Source organism: Taudactylus pleione, unplaced genomic scaffold (genome assembly GCF_031769625.1).
Source record: "Taudactylus pleione unplaced genomic scaffold, aTauple2 ptg000134l, whole genome shotgun sequence".
In the NCBI taxonomy this organism is placed as follows: Eukaryota; Metazoa; Chordata; class Amphibia; order Anura; family Myobatrachidae; genus Taudactylus; species Taudactylus pleione.
The window spans coordinates 5,542,501-5,548,490 of NW_028284536.1; the positions used below are offsets into that span (position 1 = coordinate 5,542,501).

General features: G+C 34.3%; 2 non-coding genes across 2 annotated transcripts; both read right to left on the reverse strand.

Annotated features, from left to right (window-relative positions):
- Positions 1–461: 461 nt before the first annotated feature.
- Positions 462–535, reverse strand: TRNAN-AUU (transfer RNA asparagine (anticodon AUU)). The gene has a single exon. It is a non-coding gene; the product is annotated as a tRNA-Asn (tRNA).
- Positions 536–5,139: 4,604 nt separating this feature from the next.
- On the reverse strand, positions 5,140–5,213 carry TRNAN-AUU (transfer RNA asparagine (anticodon AUU)). Its single transcript has one exon. It is a non-coding gene; the product is annotated as a tRNA-Asn (tRNA).
- Positions 5,214–5,990: the final 777 nt, after the last annotated feature.

A 5,990-nucleotide genomic window follows, 5' to 3' on the forward strand; every position in this document is an offset into this window, starting at 1 on the left:
TACTTTACCCTCTTACTTCTATGGTTATTGAGAAAAACAAACTACATTGACTCCAGAAGAGCAAATAAGGTGTTCTAACAAGTAATTTATCAAAATCATCTTTCCAGCTTACACTTTGGTGATGCAATAAGACAATGATTTTGTAAGAAAAATCTTCACACTTCAAAAAGTTTTTCTTAATTCCTTACCTTTGTACTGATAAGATAACACCTGGTTTTAACATAACACAGGCTTTCACTTAAAAATGCTGCTAGGTTGCATTCTGCTGATTAGATATCACCAGGAACAACATTAACCTTCAGGTATTTTCTAAATGTTGAATAAATTGGCTTAAATCAAATTAAACTCACTTTAGAGATAATAGTTTCAGAGAAAGTTTTGAACCCTACCATAAAATAGGTAGTTTGACATGTTGACTTCTCTACCTAAAATTCCCCAAAATTTGACTAATAGAAGATTCTCGTCCCTGGGTGGGATTGAACCACCAATATTCCAATTAATAGCCGAACGTGCTAACCAATTGCACCACAGAGACCCTATATGAGACATAAACAAACAACAGCTAAGAAACATTGATCTGGAAAGTTTCCTTGCCAAAGTTTATAAAGTCTCTAATCTGGACAGTTATTATAGGATTTTTCGTTAATTAAAAGGAACACATTGCCATGTTCTTGTGATGAATCAACCCTTCTTGAGTTCTAAGCACTTCCATGAGCAGCAGAGTGGTGCAGCAGAAGCGTGCTGGGCCCATAACCCAGAGGTTGATGGATCGAAAGCATCCTCTGCTATGTGCTATTTTGATTTATCAAATCTAAAATTGGGATTGCTATTTTGACATTTTTGGTCTTTGCTTATAGTAGAAAATCCATTATCATCTTAACTCATTTTAATTATATTTTGACAGAAGTGCTGTAGCAAAAAATCCACTTAATGTCTTTACTTTACCCTCTTACTTCTATGGTTATTGAGAAAAACAAACTACATTGACTCCAGAAGAGCAAATAAGGTGTTCTAACAAGTAATTTATCAAAATCATCTTTCCAGCTTACACTTTGGTGATGCAATAAGACAATGATTTTGTAAGAAAAATCTTCAAACTTCAAAAAGTTTTTCTTAATTCCTTACCTTTGTACTGATAAGATAACACCTGGTTTTAACATAACACAGGCTTTCACTTAAAAATGCTGCTAGGTTGCATTCTGCTGATTAGATATCACCAGGAACAACATTAACCTTCAGGTATTTTCTAAATGTTGAATAAATTGGCTTAAATCAAATTAAACTCACTTTAGAGATAATAGTTTCAGAGAAAGTTTTGAACCCTACCATAAAATAGGTAGTTTGACATGTTGACTTCTCTACCTAAAATTCCCCAAAATTTGACTAATAGAAGATTCTCGTCCCTTGGTGGGATTGAACCACCAATATTCCAATTAATAGCCGAACGTGCTAACCAATTGCGCCACAGAGACCCTATATGAGACATAAACAAACAACAGCTAAGAAACATTGATCTGGAAAGTTTCCTTGCCAAAGTTTATAAAGTCTCTAATCTGGACAGTTATTTTAGGATTTTTCGTTAATTAAAAGGAACACATTGCCATGTTCTTGTGATGAATCAACCCTTCTTGAGTTCTAAGCACTTCCATGAGCAGCAGAGTGGCGCAGTGGAAGCTTGCTGGTCCCATAAGCCAGAGGTTGATGGATCGAAACCATCCTCTGCTATGTGCTATTTTCATTTATCAAATCTAATATTGGCTTTGCTATTTTGACTTTTTTGGTCTATGCTTATAGTAGAAAATCCATTATCATCTTAACTCATTTTAATCATATTTTGACAGAAGTGCTGTAGCAAAAAATCCACTTAATGTCTTTACTTTACCCTATTACTTCTATGGTTATTGAGAAAAACAAACTACATTGACTCCAGAAGAGCAAATCAGGTGTTCTAACAAGTAATTTATCAAAATCATCTTTCCAGTTTACACTTTGGTGATGCAATATGACAATGATTTTGTAAGAAAAATCTTCAAACTTCAAAAAGTTTTTCTTAATTCCTTACCTTTGTACTGATAAGATAACACCTGGTTTTAACATAACACAGGCTTTCACTTAAAAATGCTGCTAGGTTGCATTCTGCTGATTAGATATCACCAGGAACAACATTAACCTTCAGGTATTTTCTAATTGTTGAATAAATTGTCTTAAATCAAATTAAACTCACTTTAGAGTTAATTGTTTCAGATAAAGTCTTGAACCCAACCATAAAATAGGTAGTTTGACATGTTGACTTCTCTACCTAAAATTCCCCAAAATTTGACTAATAGAAGATTCCAGTCCCTGGGTGGGATTGAACCACCAACCTTCCAGTTAACAGCCAAATGCGCTAACCAATTGCACCACAGAGACCCTATGTGATACATAAACAAACAACACCTAAGAAAGATTGATCTGGAAAGTTTCCTTGCCAAAGTTTATAAAGTCTCTAATCTGGACAGTTATTTTATAATTTTTCGTTAATTAAAAGGAACACATTGCCATGTTCTTGAGATGAATCTACCCGTCTTGAGTTCTAAGCACTTCCATGAGCAGCAGAGTGGCGCAGCGGTAGCGTGCTGGGCCCATAAGCCAGAGGTCGATGGATCGAAACCATCCTGTGCTATTTTCATTTATCAAATCTAAATTTGGGATTGCTATTTTGACTTTTTTGGTCTTTGCTTATAGAAGAAAATCCATTATCATCTTAACTCATTTTAATCATATTTTGACAGAAGTGCTGTAGCAAAAAATCCACTTAATGTCTTTACTTTACCCTATTTCTTCTATGGTTATTGAGAAAAACAAACTACATTGACTCCAGAAGAGCAAATAAGGTGTTCTAAAAAGTAATTTATCAAAATCATCTTTCCAGCTTACACTTTGGTGATGCAATAAGACAATGATTTTGTAAGAAAAATCTTCAAACTTCAAAAAGTTTTTCTTAATTCCTTACCTTTGTACTGATAAGATAACACCTGGTTTTAACATAACACAGGCTTTCACTTAAAAATGCTGCTAGGTTGCATTCTGCTGATAAGATATCACCAGGAACAACATTAACCTTCAGGTATTTTCTAAATGTTGAATAAATTGGCTTAAATCAAATTAAACTCACTTTAGAGATAATTGTTTCAGAGAAAGTCTTGAACCCTACCATAAAATAGGTAGTTTGACATGTTGACTTCTCTACCTAAAAATCCCCTAAACTTGATTAAAAGAAGATTCTCGTCCCTGGGTGGGATTGAACCACCAACATTCCATTTAACAGCCGAATGCGCTAACCAATTGCGCCACAGAAACCCTATATGAGACATAAACAAACAACAGCTAAGAAACATTGATCTGGAAAGTTTCCTTGCCAAAGTTTATAAAGTCTCTAATCTGGACAGTTATTTTAGGATTTTTCGTTAATTAAAAGGAACAGATTGCCATGTTCTTGTCATGAATCAACCCTTCTTGAGTTCTAAGCATATCCATGAGCAGCAGAGTGGAGCAGCGGAAGTGTGCTGGGCCCATAACCCAGAGGTCGATGGATCGAAACCATCCTCTGCTATGTGCTATTTTCATTTATCAAATCTAAAATTGGGATTGAAATTTTGACTTTTTTGGTCTTTGCTTATAGTTGAAAATCCATTTTCATCTTAACTCATTTTAATCGTATTTTGACAGAAGTGCTGTAGCAAAAAATCCACATAATGTCTTTAATTTACCCTATTACTTCTATGGTTATTGAGAAAAACAAACTACATTGACTCCAGAAGAGCAAATCAGGTGATCTAACAAGTAATTTATCAAAATCATCTTTCCAGCTTACACTTTGGTGAAGCAATAAGACAATGATTTTGTATGAAAAATCTTCACACTTCAAAAAGTTTTTCTTAATTCCTTACCTTTGTACTGATAAGATAACACCTGGTTTTAACATAACACAGGCTTCCACTTAAATATGCTGCTAGGTTGCATTCTGCTGATTAGATATCACCAGGAACAACATTAACCTTCAGGTATTTTCTAAATGTTGAATAAATTGGCTTAAATCAAATTAAACTCACTTTAGAGATAATTGTTTCAGAGAAAGTCTTGAACCCTACCATAAAATAGGTAGTTTGACATGTTGACTTCTCTACCTAAAAATCCCCAAAATTTGACTAATAGAAGATTCTCGTCCCTGGGTGGGATTGATCCACCAATATTCCAATTAACAGCCGAACGTGCTAACCAATTGTGCCACAGAGACCCTATATGAGAAATAAACAAACAACAGCTAAGAAACATTGATCTGGAAAGTTTCCTTACCAAAGTTTATAAAGTCTCTAATCTGGACAGTTATTTTAGGATTTTTCGTTAATTAAAAGGAACACATTGCCATGTTCTTGTGATGAATCAACCCTTCTTGAGTTCTAAGCACTTCCATGAGCAGCAGAGTGGTGCAGCAGAAGCGTGCTGGGCCCATAACCCAGAGGTTGATGGATCGAAAGCATCCTCTGCTATGTGCTATTTTGATTTATCAAATCTAAAATTGGGATTGCTATTTTGACATTTTTGGTCTTTGCTTATAGTAGAAAATCCATTATCATCTTAACTCATTTTAATCATATTTTGACAGAAGTGCTGTAGCAAAAAATCCACTTAATGTCTTTACTTTACCCTCTTACTTCTATGGTTATTGAGAAAAACAAACTACATTGACTCCAGAAGAGCAAATAAGGTGTTCTAACAAGTAATTTATCAAAATCATCTTTCCAGCTTACACTTTGGTGATGCAATAAGACAATGATTTTGTAAGAAAAATCTTCACACTTCAAAAAGTTTTTCTTAATTCCTTACCTTTGTACTGATAAGATAACACCTGGTTTTAACATAACACAGGCTTTCACTTAAAAATGCTGCTAGGTTGCATTCTGCTGATTAGATATCACCAGGAACAACATTAACCTTCAGGTATTTTCTAAATGTTGAATAAATTGGCTTAAATCAAATTAAACTCACTTTAGAGATAATAGTTTCAGAGAAAGTTTTGAACCCTACCATAAAATAGGTAGTTTGACATGTTGACTTCTCTACCTAAAATTCCCCAAAATTTGACTAATAGAAGATTCTCGTCCCTGGGTGGGATTGAACCACCAATATTCCAATTAATAGCCGAACGTGCTAACCAATTGCACCACAGAGACCCTATATGAGACATAAACAAACAACAGCTAAGAAACATTGATCTGGAAAGTTTCCTTGCCAAAGTTTATAAAGTCTCTAATCTGGACAGTTATTTTAGGATTTTTCGTTAATTAAAAGGAACACATTGCCATGTTCTTGTGATGAATCAACCCTTCTTGAGTTCTAAGCACTTCCATGAGCAGCAGAGTTGTGCAGCAGAAGCGTGCTGGGCCCATAACCCAGAGGTTGATGGATCGAAAGCATACTCTGCTATGTGCTATTTTGATTTATCAAATCTAAAATTGGGATTGCTATTTTGACATTTTTGGTCTTTGCTTATAGTAGAAAATCCATTATCATCTTAACTCATTTTAATTATATTTTGACAGAAGTGCTGTAGCAAAAAATCCACTTAATGTCTTTACTTTACCCTCTTACTTCTATGGTTATTGAGAAAAACAAACTACATTGACTCCAGAAGAGCAAATAAGGTGTTCTAACAAGTAATTTATCAAAATCATCTTTCCAGCTTACACTTTGGTGATGCAATAAGACAATGATTTTGTAAGAAAAATCTTCAAACTTCAAAAAGTTTTTCTTAATTCCTTACCTTTGTACTGATAAGATAACACCTGGTTTTAACATAACACAGGCTTTCACTTAAAAATGCTGCTAGGTTGCATTCTGCTGATTAGATATCACCAGGAACAACATTAACCTTCAGGTATTTTCTAAATCTTGAATAAATTGGCTTAAATCAAATTAAACTCACTTTAGAGATAATAGTTTCAGAGAAA